The 12,812-nt window shown below is 42.7% G+C and overlaps 2 long non-coding RNA genes across 2 annotated transcripts in view; one reads left to right on the top strand and one right to left on the bottom strand.

Moving 5' to 3' along the window:
• The window catches only part of LOC148003249 (uncharacterized), a 48,715-nt gene extending 38,649 nt beyond the window's left edge, over positions 1-10,066 (top strand). The window contains exons 2-4 of the long non-coding RNA XR_015629288.1: positions 4,179-4,283; positions 8,833-9,082; positions 9,667-10,066. This is a non-coding gene — a long non-coding RNA (uncharacterized LOC148003249). The remainder of the gene's footprint in view (positions 1-4,178; positions 4,284-8,832; positions 9,083-9,666) is intronic.
• LOC134480466 (uncharacterized) overlaps positions 7,902-12,812 on the bottom strand; it is a 31,998-nt gene continuing 27,087 nt past the window's right edge. The window contains exon 2 of the long non-coding RNA XR_015629287.1: positions 7,902-8,960. This is a non-coding gene — a long non-coding RNA (uncharacterized LOC134480466). The remainder of the gene's footprint in view (positions 8,961-12,812) is intronic.

Here is a 12,812-nt window from a genome sequence, read left to right as displayed (position 1 = left end):
AGTCTAATCAAAAGTGTGTAGCTTTTGATTCCTGTAAAGTCATTTAAATGTGTGTATTTACAGGAGTCAAAATGATGACAAGGCATTGAGAAGTTGGTGTATTCTAAAAGATGAACACAGAGAACAACACTGGAACCCAGATTCTACACCCCTCCCTCCAGCAGTATTGCTGCTCACAGTTCCCTGTCCACAGCCGTAGACCTCAGTGGGCTTGGGACTCACACAGCAAGCAGACAGCTTATGGGACTCACAAGCCTCCATGCAGTACCCAAGGCTGCTGAAGGACTAATAAGAAAAATCACTTCTGGGCACTTCTGTTTTAATAATTGACATAACAGCTAATGAATCCACTTAAAGCGAAACCAATTCTTCTAGCTATTGATTATTTTGCTTCTCTCAGACAATGAATATATATTATATTCATTAATTATAATTATGTCTCTAGTTGATTTTTATTTTTTGTAGAACAAAAATTCATTCATTGAATGAATGAGTTGTGTGTGCAGAAGAAACATAGTTTAGGCTTGAGAGAAAAAATAATTCAAATGCTGTCCTTGGAGGTAGCTCGATGTTGTTCCTAAAGATTCTTAAGTCTAAGCCTTTTGTGACTGATGTGACTGCCACTCCTTTCATCTTTGCCATTATCCAAGTGAGGGACAATGACTGCTCCTGAGTTCAACAGCTACATAGAAGATGCATTGGTGTTGGGAATTGGAGAGAGTAGAATGGCATGTTGATACCACCAACTGACAGCACAGTGTTCAAATTCCTAAGCTGATGGGAGGGTATTTGACATTGGGGTGCCACTTGCCTACCATGCATGGGGACTTCTGTGCAATCCCCATTATAGTAAAAAAAAAATAAACCAAAGTAAAAGAAACCATCCACTTGCAGATGTTTTGATTACATTGACAGTACTTTATCAGGATGAGACCTAAAATAGCTCAGTGAGTAAAGTGCTTGATGTCCAAGCACGAGAACCTGAGCTTAATCCCAGCACCCATGGAGAAGCCTGAGTATGGGAGAGCACATCTGTAACAAGGCTGGGAGACTGGGACAGCAGTGTTTCAGGCTCTCACTGGGCTCCAGTCTAGCTGGAACAGCAAAGTCTAGGTTCATTGTAAGACTTTATTTGAAAACTTAATGTGTGGAACAGTGCAAGGAGACACTTTTAGTCCTCCCCTATACACACCCACAGGCAAGCATATTTGCACACATACATATGCACACCACTCTCTCTCTCTCTCTCTCTCTCTCTCTCTCTCTCTCTCTCTCTCTCTCTCTCACACACACACACACACACACACACACACACACACACACACACACAAAGACATTCAGGAACACTAACACACAAATATAAATGGGCTTCCTAGCTAAGAGAAATATAACCATAAGACTCATTTGTATAGGTCACATTATTAAATACCTACTATGTGAAATACTATGTGAAGGACCTTGTCCATGTGCAAATGTAGGAATACGTAGGAGGTGCTAGTATGTTTACTATTACCCAGTCATTAATTTAGGGATGTTAATCACCTGAAGGCACACATTGATATTACTAAATAAAGACATCTGCTGCAAGGCCATAGATACAATGTATAGCTGAGACTCAGGGTTATGTGTTAAGTATCAACCTTAATATAGTCTGTGAAAAAACTGTGGGCAGGGACTCGCAGGTGCAAAGATGGGCCTTGATGAGGAAGTGCAAAGTGAGCAAGAGGCAAGAACACAGGTGACACCCTAGTGTTTTGTTGGGTGCATTGGCTAGGAAAAGACTTGTTTGAAGTAATAGGTTGAAGACAAATAAAATGGGATGGTGCAAAACTACAAAATTTGGATTTTTAGATATTAAAAATTCGTCTTCCTTGAGACACAGGTAACCATCCTCCATGCAATAAAACCTCATTCCCTGTTTGCCAGTTCTGATTATGTGATAGCTGAATCCATTACTTTTCTGTTGCTATGATAAAATGCCATGATCAAAATTCACTCACAGAAGAGTTTAATTTTGATTATGGCTCCAAAGCATCTAAGAGTCAATCATGGCAGGAAGATATGATTGCAAGCAGCAGGAATTGGATCAGGAGCAGGAAGCTAGGAGAGCTCATCATGGACCACAAATATGAAGGAGAGAGAGAAGTAAAGGTAGGGTGGATCTATAAACTCTCAAACCCACCCTCAGTGATACATTTCCCCCAGCAAGTCTGCACCACCTCTCCAAACAGCTTACCAACTGGTGACCAAATTTTCAGATGCTGAGCCCAGGAGAGGCTCCTCAACCAAACCACCATACCTTTGTTTGGCCTTGGCTTCTGATGCTATTTATCAAGCCAAAATGTTGGTGATCCTATCCCAGACTCCTTAATCGGTATAAGCCATGGCCTCCCAAGTACTACTTTGGCTTTGTCCTGTGCTCCTATTTAAGGTAACCAAATTGTTCTTTAGTGTCAGGATTATGATCCCAGCCTCTCAGCTAAGGGGTCTAAGTCTTTTCCAGATGGTTGTTCTGCACCAAAACCCCAAGATTAGTACATGAGACATTAATTGGGTCTTGCACTCTTTAGATTGCATAAACACTTTTCTAAGGAATTATACAAGTTTGGGATGTGAAAACCTACACTGACAAAGTGAGTGGTAGTATTTTTTCCCCCATGCCTCTAATATATGTGTTTGTACTAGGATGATGATTTAGATAGAAGCTCAATAAATTGAACAAATAAATTACACCAAACCAACATTTCAGAGGGCTGTCATCATACCATGAAGGTTCCATATCACCCAGCGTTCCAATGTTCTGCTGTGTTTCTTAGCATGCTGGTGGGTTTTCTTACTTTCTTTTTTTTTTAAAGGTTTATTTATTTATTATATGTAAGTACACTATAACTGTCTTCAGACACACCAGAAGAGGGCATCAGATTCCATTACAGATGGTTGTGAGCCACCATGTGGTTGCTGGGATTTGAGCTCAGGACCTCTGGAAGAACAGTCAGTGCTCTTAACTCCTGAGTCATCTCTCCAGTGTGAGTTTTCATTTGGTCAGAAATTGCTTTATTTTTCAGATTGTCAAACAGCATAAGAAGTTTTACTCTAGAAAGTTAGCTGTGAAAGACATCAATGGCTTGTTTTGTGACTATTAGCACATCACTTAAAGTCCCTAAGCCTCAGTTTCTTTTTCTGTGAAATATGGATTAATGATACCTACCTTAAAACTTATTAGAATAAGAACTAACTTATTGAAATGGAAAGACAAATGCAGATTCATATACTAGCTCCACCAGGGCTTATATTAATTACTGGTCATAGGAGAGCCTCAATCCCTAGTTAATAAATTCTAATTTTTTATTATAGGTAATTCTAAGACAATACCTTTTACTATTATCTTACTAGATTGTCTTAATGAAGCCAGGTAGGTTTGATAACATTCCTTGAAAGCTCAGAAATTCTGTCCTACCTACATTCCAGACACACATCTCTAACCCATACGCGATATCATGGTGTACCAGAGACAAGGCAGAAGAGTAATTATCCCCTCAGATGACATTCTTGGGTTGACATGGTGCTTATTGACATAGATTAAGAACATAGTAAGATCAGAAGCATTGTGAGGAGCTTGTTACAGAGTGGTCCTTCCCTTATAAGCTCCCATCCCATCAAGTGAGGATCATTCCCTAGGCTTTGATGTTAAAACAAAACAAATAAACACTTGTAGCTCAGGTTCAGAAAGCTAGTAAATCACTACAGTATGGAAAGAATCAGATTGAAATGCTTAAAGATTAGCATGTCAGGCTGTAAAGATATGTCTCACACATGACCCATGATTTAGGGAATAAATACATACATGGGTGGATCGGTGGGAATGTAGGGGAATGGATGGATGGAGACTTCTAGCTTTATCAGAAATAGATAGATGACCTTGGACAAAGTAATTGACTGTTCTGGGAAGCTGTCTCTTCTCTGTAAAGTAGAGATAATAAAAACAGCCACATAATTGTAAAAATAAAATATGTTAATGCAAGTTAAACACTTAGGTCAGGACCTGGCACTTAGTTAGAAAGTCCCCAGTGGATATGAACTGTTATTATGATCTGCATAAACATTCCTTGTGTTCTATACTTTCCAGCCCTAGATGTCTGACTGCTGCTTCTAAGATATCTGTGTACTCTGTTTTACAGGTCAACAGGTCCTGGGCTTGGTAGAGAATCAGAGTGACTGGTATCTTGGAAATCCCTGGAAAAATTACAGTCCATGGCCAGCCCTTGGAAGGGGCTATAACACAGGTAAATCTCTTGTATTCTGTCGGTGATGCTTGCGTCTATGACTCTTGATCTCTTTCCTAGGTTTTCTGTCTCCAGGGTTGTCTCCCTTTGTGATTTCTTTATTGTTTCTATTTCCATTTTTAGATCCTGGGTGGTTTTGTTTAATTTCTTCACCTTACCTGTGTTCTCCTGTATTTCTTTAAGGGAGTTTTTTATGTCCTTCCTAAAGTCATCTATTATCCTCATTATATGTGATTTTTAAATCTGAATCTTGCTTTTCTGATGTGATGGGGACTTGCTATAGTGGGAGAACTGGGTTCTCATGATGTCAAGTAGCCTTGGTTTCTGTTGCTTATGTGCTTGTGTTTACTTCTTGTCATCTGGTTATCTTTAGTGCTACCTGCCCTTGCTGTCTCTGACTGTAGCCTGTCCTATGATTCTGGTTGTGTCAGAACTTCTCAGAATCCTGCTGTCCTGTGATCCTGAGATCTTGGGTGTGTCAGAGCTCCAGGGAGTCAAGCTTTCTCAGGGTGTTACAGAAGTGGGTGAGGAACCAGAGCCTTGGGTTTGCTCAGGGCACTGGTATAAGCTGGAAGGAACCCATGCCTCTGGTAGGTGGGGGGTTTGTGTTTCCCTGGTTCCTGTGGGGGTCCCAGTTACACTGAGTGTTGTGAAAGATATTGTAGCCTGAACAGTGAGCTTGAATGTGTCAACTCCAGTGCCCCTGGATGTATCTGATCTCCTGGGAGTTGAGTTTCCTCTGTGATCCTGTGAAAATGGGAATTTCAGAGCACCTCTCCAGAGTTGGACTCCCTCTGGGTGTTGTAAGAGAGGATGCAGAGCCAGTACCCCAATTCTTTTCCTGGTCTAGGTTCAGACCAGAAGGAACCCGTGCCACTGTTGGGCTTAGTTTCCTGCATCCCTGGATCCTAGGGGACCCAGTTACTCTGGGTGTTAGGGCAGCTGTTGTGGCCTCTCCTGTGATCCTGGGTGTTTCAGAGCACCTGGGAGTTAGGCTCCCTCTGGTTGTTGTAGGTGTGGGTACAGAGCCAGTGCCCCAGGTCTGGTCTGGGTGCAGGTTCAAACTGTGATCCTGGGCATGTTAGAACACCTAGGTGTAGAGCTTCTTCTGAGAATTAACGTGCTTGATTCAAGCATACTTTTCAAGATACAGGAAAATTTTCACGGACAGAATCACAGTTTCTCGGTGAATTCTGTTAGGTCACAATAAGATGTGCTTGATTCAAGTGAACTTTTCAAGGTATAGGAAAATTTTCACTGACAGAATCTTAGTTTTTTGGCAACTTCTGTTAGTTCACAATAGGATGTGCTTGATTCAAGTGTACTTCTCAAAATATAGGAAAATTTTGACAGAAAGAATCTGTTTCTCAGTGAATTCTGTTAGTTCCCAATAGGACATGCTTGATTCAAGCGTACTTTTCAAGATATAGGAAAAATTTCACAGACTGAATCTCAGTTTCTCGGCAAATTCTGTTAGTTCCCAATAGGACATGCTTGATTCAAGCATACTTCTCAAGATAAGGAAAAATTTCATGGAAAGAATCTCAGTTTCGGCATCACTGAAAAATCCAGCCTCCAACCAAAGGAGAGAGGTGGGGGGGGGGGAGGGAGGAGGAAGGGGGAGGGAAAGAAAGAAGAAGAACCAATTTTATTTAAAAAGTTTGGGTTGGGGTTGGGGATTTAGCTCAGTGGTAGAGCGCTTGCCTAGGAAGCGCAAGGCCCTGGGTTCGGTCCCCAGCTCCGAAAAAAAGAACCAAAAAAAAAAAAAAAGTTTGGGTTATTTGTTTATATGTTTCTTTGCCTGGGGACTGGAGTGCGGAGGGTTTTCTAGCAAAATAAAGCAAGCAGAATTTACTTATGAAGCCTGCAGGCTCATTTCCCACAGCAGTACTATCCACCCCACTGCTAAACTCAACAGAGCATTGACAGAGTGGGTATGAAACTTATCTAGTTTTCCTTCAAGCTGTAAACTGCAGGCCAGTAGCATCCTCAACGCTGCCTCCCAAAGTGGCATCTCCATTTTATACCATCTCATCCCAAGTGGTTGGGGGAATGAGAAGGATATGCAGACTCTGATGCTGTTTCCACTGTGTTTACTTTCCAAATGCTTTTATACCCTTTCTGTTTTCATGTTCCCCTTATAACAAAAGCCTCTGTGGCACTATTTCTATGTAATTGTCTCTAGCTTGTCACTACATGAGTACATGGTGTCCAGACTCTGCTGACTTTAATAGATACCAGAGAACATTCGAGATCCACACCCCAGACCCCTCTGACTTTATCTTGCTAGTCTCCACCCCAACTCAGTAGTGCACTGTGAGAGGATTCTCAGAGAGGTGTGTGGACAGTCTAGTTTCTGATGAACAAGCTCTGTCTACATCACTTCCTCAATGACAACCCCTCAAACCCTAGGATATGCATCCTAGTAATGTGAGGCAGCCAGTATGAAGCCCCTGACTTTTGCTTAGGGCAAACATTTAAGCAGGGCATACCCTGATCTCAGGTGCAGGGAAGTTTGTCTGCCTGACAGGTGGCTTACGGAGGTGAGTAATCCCTACTTAAAGGTGGACTTGTCACAAGAAAGAGACCAGAGCTGAGTCTTACATTCTTAGAACTTCATATCTTATCAGTTACACTTCTGGGCTGCGTGCTTTCAGTCGCCACATATGCAAGTCACCAGTTTTGTTTGTTTATTTGTTTGTTTGTTTCCCGTATTGGACAGAGAGAGGTAGCAGTTCTACTGTGTTCTGTGTTTCAGACATATGACTGGATGGTTGCCTTTCTGTCTCTACTTCTGCAGTTAGACCATCAGGCTGGCTTAGTAAATTGGAATCCTCATTTTGTAGTTCAAAAGTGACTTCTTCCCACTTCTCATTGTAGCATCAGCATCTCAGTACAAGTTTAGTTTATACATAGTCTAGGATTTCTTAACAGAAAACATATTGATACCCTCAGCTTTAGAACTGAGACATAAAGCTTTGCTAATTTTCAGTTCCTGTTCTTGAGGCCATTGTATTTGGGGAACATCATGTGATTAGTAATTGCACGTCAACTTGGTCAGGCATGGGATGGCCAGGAGCTGACTAAATAGTATGTCTGACTATATCTGGAAGAGTGTTCTAAAGAGCTTAGCATCCACACTGGTGGACTAAAGGACATAACTGCTCCTCTGTGTGTGTGTGTGTGTGTGTGTGTGTGTGTGTGTGTATGTGTGTATGTGTGTGTGTATGTGTGTGTGTGTGTGTGTGTGTATGTATGTGTGTGTGTGTGTGTGTGTGTGACAGCTGGCCAGTTGCTGGCTGAATAGAACAAAGATTATAGGTGAAGGTTGATTCCTAGCTTGATTTGGGGGATTGATCTGTCAGTGACATTTTTGATTCTCAGGCTGTCAGGCTGATTAGAATCTCAACTGTGAGTTCTTCAGTTTTGAGATTTCTTTCAAATATAACTCTGGCTTTACAAGTAGACACACATAGAGAGACACATGTAAATCAAGGACTGGAATACAGACTGAGAAAACTGTTCCTAGGCAGTTTTGTAGCTTGAGTGTGAAATACACTATAGACAAAAACATTGTGCATCATATGATTGTGTATACAGAGCACACAGACAGAGAGAGACATATACAATTGGTTATATTTCTTTGAAGAACTCTGACTAATACTTATTACTTGAAATCTAAAATTCATAGTTTTCCTTTATGGATCTGTAAGCAGAGGCTTTGGAAGGCAAGTTACTTGCTGTAGGTCATTCTTCAAAGGAAGGCAAAGATAAACGTGAAGGAAAGGAGAACTACGTGGAGGAAGCTAACACTGGGCTTGCATCGTTCCATTGGCAGGACTTGTGTCTTCCAAACCACTCAATCTTTACTTCTTGATTTCTACACATGTCTAAATGTTTTCTAAGAGAGTTTTCTAAGAAGTCCATCTGTGCCTGGTAGTAAACTAGACAAGGCTCACACCATTCACTGCAGCAAACAGAAGTCACTGAGACCTGGAGATTAGATTTAAAGGATGTGCACTGTCATCCACACAGTACACAGAGTCCTGTGAAGTTCCTACGTTGCTGGCTATTGGATGTTTGCTATCCTCCAGCACCATCAGTCACTATCCTTGGTTCTCGTTTTGAGCCTGAACCTCATTGAGGACCTGCTAGAACGGCAGTCTGAGTAGAACTCCGGTCATAGAGAATAGCAAGAAAGATGAGAACCATGAAGGTAATGCTAACTGCAGGCCTCATGAGAGAAAGATGAGAACTCATGAAGGACTGAAGCCTTTGAGGATACACTGGATGTGCACATGTCTTACTGTCTCCAGCCTTAGTAGCACCAGTATCCTTCAGAGGAGCTCGATGATCTGAAAATGTACATGACTTGAGATTTGAAGAACCATTGGTGGAGACCGAGGAGTTCCAAGTACAGATGATGTCCTATGCAGCAGGATAAGCCAGCAGATCAGGGGGAGTGTGGGATGCCACCAGCATGCCCAGAGACTTGCATTTTGTCTTTAGAGTGGGGACACCATGATGATGCTTCTCTGCTGCCTTTCAGATGACAGGCAGCATGACACTTGTGACAAGCACTTGCCTGTGATTGAGCAAGGATTCTGGATGGTGTTTTCTTCTCCTCTGGAAGATACAGGAAACTCTACCATGCAGCACCTCCAAGGCTTCAGGCATCTGCATGGAAGGAACAGCAAGAGGAGAGAGAGTGTCAGTGCATCCACTGCTCCACCACAGTCTGCTTTCTCGTTAGGAAAACAAAAGGCCTCCCAGGAATTCTGAGACCTGCAAAGAAGGAGGTAGAAACAGCTTTTGAATTACTCAAAAGCGTCTTTAAAAAGTCTATTGAGTGAGTTCTCATTTGAAGTTCATAGAACACTCACTTCCTAGTTTGAAAATTGGTATTTGAGGAGCAAATTAAACATCCAAACTTCCTAAAATCTTCCTAAAACTGTATCTTAAGGAAACCAAATAGGTCCAAATGATGACTGTTTTACTGTATAGAAGACTGTTAATTAAGAATATGGAAAGCAAGACAGAATCAGAAAAGCCCACATTCTGTAATTCCTATTAAATTTAGCAATTTAGTTACTATGTTGAATTCTAATTAAAATGTTTAGTTGTTGTAAAAGGAGAATTATACGAATTCTAGGTTTAGAAATATAAAATTAAAAGAGTTAGCCCCAAAAGCCACAAACTCAGGGCTAAGCCCTGCCGCCAGGAATAGCAGGCCATAAAGATAAAGAAAAGGAATGCAAAAACCAGCTCAGGCTATCGAGGACTGACCCATAAACCATCCAAAGACATCCCCCCAGCTTACTCAAAGTCATACTTTAACCAGATGTCCTCCAGACCCTGATAAGCCCCTACTTGTGCTTTTCAGCCATTGTGTCCTGCAGAGAGCACTCCAAGAAACCGGACAGCCCAAGCCTAACCAGAGGTGTTTCAAATACAGATGCTTCATCAATTTTGACAAACTTTTAAAAATAATGAGGACCTGAAGACCCTACCCTTCTCCTGATTTAGTAGCTCTGTTCCAGGAACCAGGGGGCCATAAAACCTTCTGGCGTCCCCTTATCTCCTGGAGCCATAAAACAATCTTGTAACTTGTGGTACATTCCCCTTTGACATCCCCCATCCCCTGGTGCTCACAGCCTCTGCCTTTAAATACTCTTTTCCCCAGCCTCTCGGGGCCGACACCTCTGTCTCCTGCGCGGGATACGTGTCGGCCCGGAGATCTCTGTAATAGGTCTCCGTAATAAACCTCGCCTTTGCTTATTACATCCAAAATGGTCTCTCTGTGTCTGGGGTCCGCGATTTCCCAAGACTTGAGTAAGGGTCTCTCTGCGTGGGATCTTTCAGTTGGGACCTAGAAAGTCATGTAGGACCAAAAGTAACCCTGCAGAGATTGCTTTCTTGTGATTGGTGGTGAAACAGGGTGGGTTCAGTGAAAGCTCAGACTGGACCAACAAGCTCATCAGGTAAAGGAGCTTGCCACCAAGCCTGGTGACTTGAGTGTGATCCCTGGAATCGTGTCCAAAGGAGAGAACTCCTCCCAAAAGTTATCCACTGCTGCCACACAGTGCACAGTGACATTCATGACACGCACACACACACAAACACACACACACACACACACACACACACACACACACACACACAGAGAGAGAGAGAGAGAGAGAGAGAGAGAGAGAGAGAGATGAATAAACATAATATATTTTGTAAAAGGTTCAAACGTCACAATGCCTAAGAATGAATCTTACTCTCCAGTCAGTGTTGCAGAACAGAAGGCAGAAGCAGGCCATTCAGCAGGAGCAGCAGGCCAAGTCTTCAGCAAGCTATTGTGTTTCTAAGAAGGTGGGTCCTGAGGCAAAACAGGGTTTGGAAACAGGATGTGTCCAAACAAATGGACCGTAAAAGGATTTTTTGAGAACTTGATGCAGACATTTGCATTTGGACCAGAATTATTGTTAATGTTGGCATTCATTCTACACTCCACCCAACAGTTACCTAGCAACAGCCTGGTAGGCCTGGCTTGGTATAGAAGGGACTATTTGGACTCTCTTCCTTTCTCTGACTCTCTAACCCCCATGCTCTCCCTGACCACTTTCACTTTTCTCCCCTTCTCCTCCCCCATTTCTCTTCACATGTTCCCAGCCAGCTTCTTCTCCTCCCCTCCTCTCTCCTCTCCTCCCCTCCCTTCTCCTCTCCTCCCCTCCCCTCTCCCCTCCTCTCTCTCTCTCTCTCTCTCTCTCCCTCCTTCCTTCCCTCCTCCTTAGTCTTTCTCCCCTCTCCCTCTCCCTCCCCCCTCAGTCTTTCTCCCTTCTCCCTCCTTTTGTCTGCCTGTACTCCCTTCTCAACTCCCCTTCCCATGCCCCTAAATAAACTTTATTCTATACTAGTCCTCATTGTATGGCTGGTATCAGGGTGTGCAGGGGAGGATGCCTCAGCATGGGCTGGCTGAGGTATCCCCTCCCTGTACACTCTATAAAACATATCCTTGGCCTTTTTGACCAAGCTAGCTCAGTCATTCAGCAAGTTCTCCAGGAGTGAGGATTAAAAAGAAAGAGACAATTAGGCAACGTTTAACATGACTCCAGCCAGTTCTGAGACTGAAGCAGCTTTATTTTTCTCAGTCTGCTTTTGTATCACTTTAATTACATGCAGAATGGTAAAATCAGTTCTGAGTCAAGGGGATAAACAAAATCCTGTAATCACCTTTTTGGGGACGAATCTGGATGATCAAGACAAAAGGACTGCCACACATGCTTCAGCTGAGCTGGCTCTGATCTTTGCATTAACTCAAATATAAATGTTCTTAATCAGGGCCTAGTTTCTGATCCCAAGCCTCAACCAAGATTTCTGCCCCAGGGTTATTTCTTTTGTCCTGATAATGTCAGATTCCTGCCAAGTGTCTAGAAGCAAGTAGCCCTGAAAGGCTCTCTATACTTTTTATAAAACACATCAATTCTAATAGGTGGAACTGTGCTGTGTGGAAAGTTAGAGAAGCTTGAGTAAAGCAAGCAGGTAACAAAACATTGTGACACTTCAGTGATACCTCACCCTTCAGTACTGAGGAGGAGCTGAGCTAAAGTGTTGACAGCAGTAATTCTCAATGGTAGGGAGATACTATATCATGGTATTTCTCTTTATTTTAAGCAGCCATGATTTTTTTCAGGATGTGCATATGATATTTATTTATTTGGCTATCAGTTTTTACTTATGTAATGTGTGTGGGTATTTTGTCTGCATGTATGTGGTGTCCACATGAATGCCTGATGCTCTAGAAAGCCAAAGAGGGTGTCAGATCCTATTGGTTGTGAGTTGAGAATTAGTTTCTAGAATTGAACTCGGGTCCTCTGTAAGAACAGCCAATGCTTTCAACCACTGAGCCAAGCTCCCTGGGTAAGCAACTGCCAAATAGGAGTTGGAAGTGCCATTTCCACATCTAGCTACTAGGATAAAGAGTCCCACCTCTAAATCCCCTGCCTGTAAGTTCAGAGTCTTCCAGGGGCATCTGAAAAGATCTTCCCAGTACAGGCCCAATACCTCTGAGACTTTCTCATGCTCTTCCTACCCCAGCTTTAGTCTCCTTGATGGTGACCTGGGCCCTTGAAAATGAAAGAAGTAAAAAGTTCTTAAGAAGCCATGGCTTTTTGTTTAGCTTCTGGTTCTTAGTGGCTTTAATGAAAAGCTGGATTATAGGAAAAAAGATTTTGCACATGAATTTGGGATCATAGAATTCCCATCCAACAAACTGGCGAGACCAGGCTCAGAGCTGGAGAGGGGAGACTCGGATGGAACTTGAGAACTGTGCAAAGCTACATCCCATTTCCCTTTGCAACTGCAAGAGCGGGAGAGACCGATTTCTGAGTTGTGCTGATCTGTGCTATACTAGGCTTGGTAATGAGAAAGCACAGTGCCTCCCTTTGTAGCCTCAAACTCCAGGCTCTCCTGTCTCAGTTCCCCAAGCATCAGGAGGGCAGGTGTGCGCTGCCACAGTGCTAGCAGGAACAGGAAGATTTCTGT

Source organism: Rattus norvegicus, chromosome 9, assembly GCF_021556685.1.
Source record: "Rattus norvegicus strain SHRSP/BbbUtx chromosome 9, alternate assembly SHRSP_T2T, whole genome shotgun sequence".
In the NCBI taxonomy this organism is placed as follows: Eukaryota; Metazoa; Chordata; class Mammalia; order Rodentia; family Muridae; genus Rattus; species Rattus norvegicus.
Note: the sequence above shows the minus strand (reverse complement) of the source record. Positions and strands in the feature narration are given on the sequence as shown.